Source organism: Mandrillus leucophaeus, unplaced genomic scaffold, assembly GCF_000951045.1.
Source record: "Mandrillus leucophaeus isolate KB7577 unplaced genomic scaffold, Mleu.le_1.0 Scaffold1278, whole genome shotgun sequence".
NCBI classification, from domain to species: Eukaryota; Metazoa; Chordata; class Mammalia; order Primates; family Cercopithecidae; genus Mandrillus; species Mandrillus leucophaeus.
Genome location: NW_012101187.1, coordinates 205910 through 218474, shown reverse-complemented (window position 1 = coordinate 218474; position 12565 = coordinate 205910). Strand labels below are relative to the sequence as shown.

Sequence of the window (12565 nt, the reverse complement as noted above, 5' to 3'; positions counted from 1 at the left end):
GTATTCACTCACTTACTGCTTATTTCTAGTGCGAGCATAATCCTCTTTCAAGCACTCAGCTTCCCACTTTGACTGCTTAGCTCAGCCAGCCCAGGCAGGGATCTTCAGCTCTCCTCCCTCCTCCCAGCCGGGAATCCCTGTCTTCTATCTATGCACTTTTGTCAAGCACAAAAAAGCAAGTCCACAGCTTCTGCGTGGTCTTTCACAGTAGCCAAAGGACTGAACTAGAAGGAAATAGAAAGCTAATCTCTCCACTGTCCAAGTGTGAGGGGGCAGGGCTTCTGTGGGAGGAGAAGCCACAGGGCAATCACTTCCTGTGCTCCTCCCACCTTCAGTGGCAAGACACTGGAGCTGAGGATTTCCACTGAGGCAGTAAGGTTAGGCCCCTGTCCACCTGGCCTTAGCATGCTGCCCATTTATGGCCGACTTTGTGCACCGTTGCCCTAGGTGTAGCCGAGGAGGGAGCATTAGTGCAGTGGAGCTAAAATGGTAAGGACCCAAGGCAGGAAAGGTAAGGAAAGAGGGAAAGGAAATAGTATTTCTTTGCTGACGGTGCCTCACCCCCATAAGAAGCTTTCAGCTCAGGATAACGTGTCCAATCTCTGAAACCCCAAACACAGTATCTCCCATCTTTCCACACCTTTCTGAATCCTTTCTGACCTGCAGGAGACGTATCTTTGTTAGTTCTTCGTTAATGCTGATAACTTTTTTGATACTTTGCATTATATGGGTAACTTTCTTAAGAACATTGAGCCTAACTGGTAATCTTTCCTCTCTACAGACTTCCACCATCTCTCCTTGTTTCCTACCCCTTTTTCCTCCTGTTTCCTACCCCTTTGTTCTCTCCTCCACAAAGGTAAAACAGAAAGATGAGTTTGTTTACTTTAATTAAATAAACTTGCATTAAACTTGGAACATCTATAGAAAAATATAGGCCAGGTGTGGTGGCTTAAGCCTGTAATCCCAGCACTTTGGGAGGTTGAGGCAGGAGGATCACTTGAGGCCAGAAGTCCAAGACTAGCCTGTGCAACACAGCAAAACCTCGTCTCCATAAAAAATTAGTGGCCAGGTGTGGTGGCTCACACCTGTAATCCCAGCACTTTGGGAGGCTGAGGCAGGTGGATCACGAGGGTCAGGAGATCGACACCACAGTGAAACCCCATCTCTACTAAAAAAAAAAAATACAAAAAATTAGCCGGGCATGGTGGCGGGCGCCTGTAGTCCCAGCTACTCAGGAGGCTGAGGCAGGAAAATGGCGTGAACCCAGGAGGCAGAGCTTGCAGTGAGCCAAGATCACTTCACTGCACTCCAGCCTGGGTGACAGAGGGAGATTCCGTCTCAAAAAGAAAAAAAATAAATAAATTAGCTGGACATGGTGACGTGTGCCTGTAGACCCAGCTACTCAGGAGGCTGACGGGGAGGATCGCTTGGGTGCAGGTGTTTGAGGCTGAAGTAAGCTATGAATGCACTATTGCACTCCAGCCTGGGTGACAGAGTGAGACCCTGTCTCTAAAATAAAGAAAAATTAAAAAAAGAAAAACAATATAATGGCCACAGATGTGGAATGTATCATATAGGAACATTTTGCAAGTAAGTAACACAACCATGAAATCTGACGGGCTAGAGATCTGAAAAATGAAGTAACTCCTGTTCATTGCAGGATATTAATTTCTTAAAAGTAAGGGTTTTAATTGAAAAATACTAGTTGTGTATGAATTGAATTAAAAGGATTCTTCATACTCATTAGGAATGGAATATATAAAGAACATTTTGAAAGGGAAAAGGAACACTCGATTTAGCTAATTGTACAAATTAGCCCTAATTGCAATTTTTGCCTAACTACAGATGTCAAAATAAATATAAAGGTTTGCATGTAAATAATTCAAATTTTTAAAAATCAATGCTGCTATGAATGATACATAGTAGACATGAATTTATTAAAGCACATGTCACATACACAATATAAAATATAGCTACAAGAAGAAAAGACCTTCTTACTGTTTTCTTCATGGTTGTCAGGACTCAGTTCCTATCCTCTTTTTTGCCTGTCTTCAGTCTCTACCACCTTCCTTCCCACAGCTGCAAAATTGCTTAGATTTTCCCTGTCCTAAAAGGTGATTTCCTCATATCTGCTTTTCCTTGAAGACTTTGATCTAATCTCTCTTTTGAGTGTCAATGAGAAGGTGAAGGGTTGAAAAAGAAGAAAATGTGCTGAAAAGATACTTGCTGAGTTTGTGGTGTCTTTGGAAAGTTCATCCCAGTGGAAAGATCCAGTCACCCATTTGGATGTAGGTGTCTGTATCTGAGAAGAGAGATAAGGGTAGTGAGTAAAGATCACTAGGGATGATTGAAATTGCAGGAGTGGATAAGCTCACCAAGGAAGAAAACACAGAGAAGGAAGAGATGAAGACTAAGGCCAGAGTCCTAGAGAACAGTTGCATTTAAGTAATGGGAAAAAGGAAAGAACTCAGTAAATGAGGAGGAAGAGGAGTGGTCACGGTGCAGGTGGCGAATTGGTAGAACATAGTCAAAGGAAACAGAGTTCTGATAGTGTCGGATGCTGATGAGAGGTTAAATAAGGATATGAACTACAAATTTTCAATGTATTTGGCATTTTGGAAGTCATTAATGACTTCAGGAACAGAAGTGGTGAAGATGGAAGCCAGGTTAGAGTAAATTATTGAATACATTGGTGGTGAGGGTGGGAAGATAGTGAGAAAAGGCTTATCTTTCTTTAGGAAATCTTTCTTTTCTTTTTTTTTGGACGGAGTGGTGTGCGGGGAAGGAGTCTTTCTCTGTCACCCAGGCTGGAGTGCAGTGGCATGATCTCGGCTCACTGCAACTTCCGCCTCCTGGGTTCAAGCGATTCTCCTGCCTCAGCCTCCCTAGTAGCTGGGATTACAGGCATGTGCCACCACGCCTGGCTAATGTTTTGTATTTTTAGTAGAGATGGGGTTTAGCCATGTTGGCCAGGATGGTCTCAAACTCCTGACATCAGGTGATCCACCCACCTCAGCCTCCCAAAGTGCTGGGATTACAGGTGTGAACCACCACAGCCAGCCAGGAAATCTTGAATGGAAATGGAAAGCAGGAGTAAGAATGATAGCTAAAAGATAGAAAGTATGTGGAAAGAATACTGGGAAATGTATAACTGTTTTCTCCTTCCCTTATGTAAAGATATTGATCATGTTTATAATTCAAGAAGAAGGAACTAGGAAAAAAAAAAGTGAAAATATAGATACCAGAGAATGAATGGGGATAATTCATGAAGCAAGAAAGTAACAGCAACTATCCTTTGGGAAGAAACTGGTTCTCTTTTCAAATTTATTAATACAATTGTGTGCTGTATATTTGTAAGAAAAAATATTGAAGGATATATACCAAATACTAAAAGTCTTTTTCTCTTGGAGATGAGGCTGTGCATGATCTATGCTTTTCTCTTTACACTTGGGAGTGCTTTTTGAAATAAGAATGAATTTTTTTATAATTAAAGAAAAGTAAACAAAATGTGATATCTTGAGAGATCCATAAAATTGCCACAGAAAATACTCATTTAAAGACTTCTTTGCAGTAAAAACGATGGGGCCAGGACTTTACCCTTCCTTTATGATGTTCCTGGGAATGAATTTTTACACGTAGAGATACATGTTGCAGTTTTCGCTTGTGCCCCTTGCGGTAAGCGTGGTAAATGGTGAACTGAATGCTTTGTTTATTGCATTTAATATGCCCCTTTCCCTTATAATACCAAGCTTGACTCTCCCTTATAATACTAAGCTTCTCAGTTCTTTGACAATATTTTGGTTCCATGTCCTTTCTTCTTAAAAATATCCACAGTGCCAACACAGCCACAAATGCCTTGCTGTGGGAGCCAAAAAGGCAATGAAGAGAGAAAACAGGAAGTGAGGAAAAAGGATAAATTTTTCCCAAAAGGCCTGGAAGTAGAGCTTGAGAGTGTTCGCCTTTCAAGGATGTAAGCTCGAATATGACTTTTGAATAGAGAGTAATTGCCTTACCAATTAAAAGTGCAATTTTCAGATTTTTAATTTTTCTTAGGTATGGGTGAGATCAACTTTCTGAAGGGAAATTATTATTTTTACAGAGAATCATCTACAGAGGGGCTGGTTAAGTCTGGCATTTTTTAAAGAACAATTTTTGTCTTGTCTTTTTAAAAGACACGCATGGGCTTTTTTCCCCCTCTCTAACTGTGATCATGTTACGGTAAAAGAGAGTGGCCACAGAGTACCCTGTTTTAGTTTTGGGTCAAGCATGGGCAAACAAAACATATGGCAATCAGACTCAGTCCTGAATGTATGTTGTTGGGTGAGAAAAGAAATATAAGGACAACAAGTATGTTGCAGCATTTTAAACTGTGTTTTGCCATATGCATAAGCCCAGACATTTAGTAATTTTTTGGATTTTAAGGTTAAATCTAATTGGAAAATAGATATTCCAGTTACTAACTAGTTGGATAATAAGATGGCAGGGAATCACAATACTACAGCCTGGCAGTTCCCTCTTAATGCTGGTTTTTCTACCTTTAGGGTGGCTTTTGGTCTGTATATTAATAGCCTGAAGAGTTTATAAAGCATCTTGAAAATATTTTCCATTTTCCAAGATTTCAAAAAGTAAGAATGTTCCAACATAAATATCTATTAAGACTACACAATCTTACATCATTGTCCAGTGACATTTTCTTAAATATACAAATTCAACTTTAGGTATGTACATTTAATATATCTTTTCTAGTATTTTATCATGAAAGTTTCAAACACACTGCAAAGTTAAAATAATTTTTAGAGAGACCCTGTGTACTCAACTACCTAGATTCTACTAACTTTTATTATACTTGCTTTTCCCCCGAATTTTTCATCCACTTGATATATTTTTAAAGTATATACACTATTACATTTCTACACATTCTTTCCTTCAAGTTTTATTTTATCTAATTTACTTTTAAAAACTCAGAAAAGCAAGACTATTGTTTCAAAAAGCTTCCAAGATCAGAGCACTAAAGTTTAGAAGTTGTTTTACTGGAAATCTTTGCCTTTATTTGGAAAGCAAATCAGTGAACTACATTCCCACCATTAAGTATTGTGTAGGTCCTATCACTAGGATCCGGAGGAACGATTTCTGATCAAAGGGTTGGGATTTTATAGCTCTCAGTCAAAAGCTAGTGATCAAACAACTCAAATTTCTGGGATAAATCCATGGAATGATAGGCAGTTCAAGATGATGTTAATTACCACGTCCTCAATTTTATGTCCTTTGATCATCAATGTCTCCTGCATTTATGAAAAACAGCAAGCAACCTCACTATACTCTGGGCTATATAGTACGTATTCACCTCTGGTACCTGCAACAAAAGTGGCAAGTGACTTATCAGAGGGCTTACATTTGCTTTAAGGGACAGTACTGGGCTGGCATATTGAGAGCAAGTAGGCAGAAAACAAAAATTCAACTTGAAATTTCAATTATGTCAGATTCAGCAATGTTCCACACTACTTGGAGGACAATAAGTAAATTCATTTTAATCCTCCTTCACCCTCGAAACCAAATTCAAATTGAAAAAAACAAACAAACAAAGATAATGTTCTTTTAAACAGAAAATTGAGTCCAGTTTTTCTTTCAGCTGGCATGTTCTTGTCTCATTCCCTATACACTTGTCTCTAGAGCTATGAATGTCATCATAGGATGCAGTGACTAATATGTAAAAATTGTTTTCTGTGGGCGAAAGATAATGATGATTGAAAAATTATATATTTTAATCTAATAATCTCTTGGCATTATGCAGTCTGGGTGCTGTTTCCAAAACAAGATGAAACTAGCAAGCATGCCTTTTTGGTGGTTTTAACCCTGTCATTCCCCACACAACAGGACTGGAATGGTTGTTGGTGTAAGATGGTACAGAGTCTGAGAGAATTGACTTATTATCTTGGATCCCAGTGGCAAGGGAACACTTCTATCCTACAATAATCTCTCCCATCCCCAACAGGAAAAGGGTAAATTGTGTATTCTCTGCAGTCTGAGAAAAATAACAAATAATCTATTTTAAGTGAAAATCTACTGCTTAATGTTCTGCTTCTGATCCCCGCTGACATTATTTTTTATTTTCGCATGCATTGACCCTATTAGATGGGGATGAAACCTTGTTACAGCAATCTCAAACACAGGTGTACTTATCATTGGCTTTTCCAGGGACTCCTCTTCCTTCTCACTGGCAGCCAGCACACCTGGCATCCCACACCTGCCACTGACTTCCTTTTAACAACTGATCTGGACGTCATGATTTTATGACCTTGCAAACTAAAATGTGATCTCTTTAATAAAGAAGAAAGAAAAAACCCAGCTGCTTCTATAGGCATTCTGTATCCTAACTATATTTTCCCTCGATGTTCATACCTTCTCTAGACCAGCATATTTTTTTGGACACTCTGACACATGCTTGAGGAAAATTTGCCTATGAAATTTTGTTTCTGACAAGAATCAATCCAACATTTGTGCTTCAGCCATAAAATTCATGCAGAAAGTTATTTATTTTTAAGCTATAGGTATGTGACTGAATGACTTATAATCAGCAGTTCTATTATGGCTCAAATGACTTTTGAGGGTTATTATTATTATTTTTTAGATTTTATACGGATCTATACACAGTCATGACAGCTTAGGATAAATCTTTCCTGTTCCTGAGAGTGCAAACACTTCCTGGAGGTATAACTCATTCCTCTCACCCCTAGATTCTCTTTCATGGCCTTGATAACTGCAGGCATCCTAAGTTAACATCACAGTTCTTGTCATTTCTCGATTGGTTTCCTTATGGCTTCTTTTGCTCACCCTTTTTCTCCAATGGCTTATCTATTCACTATAACAACATTATAGATAAGACGTGACAATTTCTAGAGGGTAGGCATGCCTGAGGCTCCTATCCATATTCTTCATGAATAAAGAATTCTATACTCTTCTAAGCTACAAGATATGTAGGAACAAGAAAGATCTGGGGCCACAGACAGGTGGTTCATCCACTGGAAATGTGACAATCAGTTAAGAAATTAAAACAGCAGAGTTGGCCGGGAGTGGTGGGTCATACCTGTAATTCCAGCACTTTGGGAGGCTGAGGTGGGCAGATTGCCCGAGGTCAGGAGTTTGAGACCAGCCTGGCCAACATGGTGAAACCCTGTCTCTACTAAAAATACAAAAATTAGCCAGGCCTAGTGGTGGGCACCTGTAATCCCAGCTACTCAGGAGACTGAGGTAGGATAACTGCTTGAACCCCAGAGGTGGAAGTTGCAGTGAGCCAAGATCGCACCACTGTACTCTAGCCTCGGCAACAGAGTGAGACTCTTTCTTAAAAAAAAAAAAAATTAAAACAGCAGAGTCTCAAGGATGTACAGCCACATCCAAATCATATTCACCACTTTATCACAAACACCAACTAATGCCTTGCTTGATATAAAAAATATTACTGCTGATGAGGAGGATGGGGTGGCTGGGACAGAGTTGCCCAGGGTTGTGGGGGTTGAGGCCAGATGAGGCTGGAGAGGAAGGCCAAGTCTTGAAAATCACATGAAGGTGTTTGTTCTTTATGTTAAGAGCAACGTAGAGCCATTGCAGGGTTTTAAGCAAGAGAGTGACATTATCAGATATGGGCTGTAAGAAGCCCACTCTGGCTAAAGGGTGAGGAATGGATTGGAGGAAGGAAGGCTGGAGTCAAGGAGAGAAGTTGAGAGCCATTGAAATGGTCAGTGCATGACAGCCTGGAGCCTGTTTAGACACTGGTTGACAGAGATAGCTGACTACACACCAATTTTATAATGACATGCTTCATTCATCAGTTGGTATATTATGAGATTACTTTTTCAACACCAGCTTCTCTAGATGATAAAAGCATCTATATTTTTCTGTAGTCAAGAATTAAATTAGCAGAGTATGAGCCTACAACAGACACATCCTAGACACTTAGTAATATGAAAAATTATTTTTAAAAACATTCAATGAAACAATGAGAGAAAGAGAGAAAAAAACCTTTGGCTAACAGGAAAAAATGTTGTGCTTAGTGAAGGATACATATTTTTCCATTCTGTAAGCAGTATCTAAACTATTCTTGTTTCTTGCTATTTGAAAAAAAAAAAACCAAAAAACAAAGGGAGTCTGTTTAAAAAGATACAATGTGAAATTGTTCAGTGCCTAAAGCATCTAAAAGGATTTATTGTGTTTTTTTAGACAGCAACAACGGGAACTGTTTATGCAAATCTAAGAACTAACTGCCCAGGGAATATAAAATATTGAAAAGAAATATATTTACTTAAATGTATTTGAGGATATCATCAAACCTAATGTGTTTTTAAAAGAATTGAGATGACATATTTAAAGTGTGTTTAAAAAACTAGTTGATTCCCTTGCATTTCACTTGTTTTTAATGTATCAGAGGATAAAACCTTATAATGGGGAAAGATTGGCAAGGTAAGGTAGAGTGAGGAATACTTGATCATGTTTATCCTCTTACTCAAATTTTGTAATCCTCTTACTCAGTGTTATCCTCTTACTCAAAATTTGATTCTTGCTTCTTAGTGAGACACTTTTTGCTCTTGATATTTAAAAATAATAACGTGTTACATGCAAAATATTGAAGTATATTCAGTTACATGTAAGCACACCTCAGAGTTACAGAATTGACTTATTTCTACAAGATCACAGTATCCCAGTGAATATAGATGACTACTGACCACCTTCTTCCATCTGCACTTTTAATCTTTGCATCTTTCTTATCTTTCTTTTATAGAAATCAAATCCCAAATCCTAGGTGCTTCAATTAGGGAAGTTGCCACAAAATTTTAGAGAGACAATGGGAAAGATTTCTTGAACAATGCAGACCAGAAAAATTTCAGTGATGAGGAGCATGAAGCTAGTATTAACTTGAGAGCACTGTAAGGGTTCCTTTGATGACTCTTCTTGCAATCTCTGATTAATATCCCACAGTGAAAAATGTATTGATAACATACTGAGAGACAGAAGAATGACTGACACTTAAGGATTAGAAGTGCATCTTTAGAAGTAGATACAGGGTTTAATAAAAAGTCTTTTACAAACTGCATTTTTATAAAATTGTCCTGGGTAGGTGAGTGTGGGGATTTTAAGGAGGGATGAAGCAAGGCTTTAGTAAGGAACAGCTACATTGCTGTGGATGGTATCATGTCCCAAATGGCCTTTTTAAATGATCAAAGTATCATTTTTCTTTTTATTAAAAACACTAAAAATCTTAATCATGTATACAAGTGTACCTATCACATTGTAGGTATTTAGTAAATTTTTTTGAATAAAAGCATTTGCTTTAAAACCAAAAGGAAAATATTTTCACTACCCTTAATCCCCCTTACTGTTTCTTGCTGATGCTATTACAAAAAAGTTGTATAACTACTTTCAATCTATATTTATACATAGATACATGTATGCATGCATAAATATACATATTTATATGTAAATATTCTAATGTGTACATATGTATTTAATGACATGAACATGACTATCGTATAAATACTACTTTTTAATAAAAATATATTGTGACTACCTTTTCACGTTAATACACATATTCATATCCACCTTACACATCCAAATCTACTTTAAATGAACAATTTTTATTAAGAAAATTCAGGAAATCCTAGAAACCATCAGAATAAAGAATCTGCTTAACACTTAAGAGACAATAGCACGTAAGTATTGTCTGCAGAACCCTGATGGTTCTTCAGAAACTTTGAAGGGAACTGTGAAGTGAAAACTATTTTCTTAATAGTACTAAGAAAGTATTTGTCATTTTCATTGTGTTGAAATTTGCATTGGTGGTATAAAAGCAATCTTGTTAGCACCTTGGCATGAATCAAGAGGGTGGCACCAAATGATACTAGCTGGGAAATAAATTAGCCACTTAAAAAAAAAACCCACCATTTTTACTTAAAAGTATGACAAGCTACAATTACTCAAACTTCGGACCCTGGCTTTTATTTTTCCTGAAAATGAATGAAAACAGTCATTAATTTCAAAGAAAAAAATCAGTAGTGTTTGTTGCCAAAATTAAATATATGAATGAAAATTAGAGATTTAGAAACTTGAATCAGCCACTGTGAGCTCAATAGCTTCTCAATAAAGATGTTTCTGATGAGATCAGTAGTGACATTCATGAAGTGTTTTTTGATATCGTATAATGAAGTATGGCAACATTGGAAGATATGAACCAATGAACCAATACCTCAGTGAACCAATATTTTTCAAATGACCAACACTAGAATGTTACCAAAATCATACATGAGTTAAAGATCCATTCAAAGTGTAAGGGAGACCAATAGATGTTAACATAAAAAGTACCGGATTTATTAATATGGCTTCAGATTTCACAGTGCTACTAAACCTCAAGAAATTACATTTCTGAAGTTTTGGTGTAGTATGAAAGAATATCCACAGTTATTTAAAAAGGCTTTTAAAATACTATTTCCTTTCTCAACTACATATTTGTGTAAATATTTTTTATTCCTATATTTCAATGGGAAAAGCTACTGCAAAAGATTAAATGCAGAAGCAGATATGATAGTCTAATTTTCTTCTATTAAGCTCTTTTATTAAAGAGATTTGCAAAAATATAAAACAATGTCATACATTTCACTGAAATTTTTTTTTTTGGAAATGAAGTTTTTAAAAAAGTTGTGTGTGTGTATGTACATATAATGAGTTTGTTACTGCTATTTTTCAATGATTGTATAAGTAAATAGTTAAAACTTTTCTTAATTTTTTTATAATCCAGTAAGCATGAACAGATATAATCCACATAAACAAAAGATCTTTGGGGTATTCAATCATTTTCAGAAGGATATAGAGGCATGGAGACAGATGTTTGAACCACTGCTATTCTAGAAATAATGTAAACTTTTTCTGAGTTGGTAGAATAATTTGCCTTTGGAAAATTAATTTTCCTTTTTCCTTTCTCTAATAATTATAAAGTCAATTTGTCTTTTTTAGATTCTCATGGAAAATTCCATAATAGACTATGCTAAAAATTATCTCATTAGCCTTATGATAAATAGCTCTCTATGTTGCTTAGTATATATCTGAATTAATATTAATGATAATAGCTTACAAATACTTATATTTGAGTTATATCCTTTAATTTTCACAGGCGATTCCAGGAAGGTAGGTTATTTTTCTCCCCATTTATACTGAGGAAATGAATTTTAAGAGAGGAAAAGTGCTTTGTCTATCTATAAAGTGCTTGAGCACAAAATCAAGTGCAGGTCTGCTAACCTTGTGTTCCTGTGCTCTTTTTTTTTTAATCTTTGGATGGAAAAAATAGCTTTTTGGTTATTATCAATGTAGACTATGCACTCCTGCTCTTGTACAATTAAAGCAAGGGCTGAGTATTGAGACACCTTTTGGGTTTGGGCACAGCTCCTGACTTTTCTCCTAGCCCATTTCCTCTTATAAGGATTACAGGAAATAATATATTCCAAGGCCTCTAGAATAGTGCTTAATATATAATAATGTCTGTTATCATTATTTTTCATGATTAGCATAACAACATAACTCTGTACATGGCCAGTGTAGCTTTGGCTTCATCCAATTCAAGCACGAAAGGTCATCTCAGTCACTAAGACAGAAATAGAAGAATGGTATATGCGAAAGCTTCAGAACAATTCCAGGTCTGAACAATAACCAAAATGCAGCCTTTTCCAGGCTGGAAGCCAAAGCTCATTCTATATATGCTGTTGATCTACACCCCAGCTCTGTGTTCAAATGTAGAGGTGACCAGATAGGTCAAAAGGTCACTCTTCTGCTTGCCAGGACTGGTTCAAACTAGCTTTGAGTAGCTGCTGGATATCACCACCTTTAATCACTTCTTCCCTGTCCTGATCTGAGGCTGCTGGAGCCATATAAAAACTCTTGAGAATCCAGGCAAAGCCAGCCCACCTTAGCTTAAAACCCCCTTTTCCACTTATTTTCCTAGTTTGGGTCCTGTTGGCTTCACACCTGAAGCCTCTCTCCACCCAGTACCTTCAGAATAATATGCCATTTGAATGGTCCAGATGGATCTTGATTAATATCTCTCTGGGGGCCTTTCTGCTTCCCCTCAGTCCCATTTTGGTTGCACATGAGGAAACTGCTTCTGACCCAGGCTTCCAATCCACTCTTGAGGAGGCAGCACTAGGGCTAAGGAGGTTCACAGAGTGAAAGCAGTGAGTTAGGCTTCCTGGTGGCCCACGCAGAGCCCTTCAACTACTTAGCATTAAATGGCTGTGCTGGTAAGATTGGGCTGGATGTGGATGTTTCTGCAGGACGTAGTTGGCTAGCGGAGGAATATTAACGGTATTGATCTGGCTCTCTTTGCACATTGATCCCAACATAGTGTATGTACATATTGATACCTAATAAGATAATAATGATAATAATAACTAACTTTGATAGGAACAATGTCACGTGATTTTTTTTTTTTTTTTTTTTTGAGACAGAGTCTCATTCTGTCGCCCAGGCTGGAGTGCAGTGGCCAGATCTCAGCTCACTGCAAGCTCCGCCTCCTGGGTTTACGCCA

At 37.5% G+C, this 12565-nt stretch overlaps 1 protein-coding gene across 10 annotated transcripts in view; it reads right to left on the bottom strand.

Moving 5' to 3' along the window:
- Positions 1-12565, bottom strand: part of PEX5L (peroxisomal biogenesis factor 5-like) — a 242800-nt gene that overhangs the window by 185937 nt on the left and 44298 nt on the right. For 3 of the 10 annotated variants that reach the window (XM_011972162.1, XM_011972164.1, XM_011972168.1), the window contains exon 1: positions 17-226. The exons of 5 other annotated variants lie outside the window; for them this stretch is intronic. The gene's annotated coding sequence lies outside the window, so the exon portion shown is untranslated. Of the gene's footprint in view, positions 1-16; positions 227-6728; positions 6751-12565 lie in introns of those variants that run through there. 2 more of the 10 variants (XM_011972166.1, XM_011972169.1) reach the window with 1 other exon arrangement.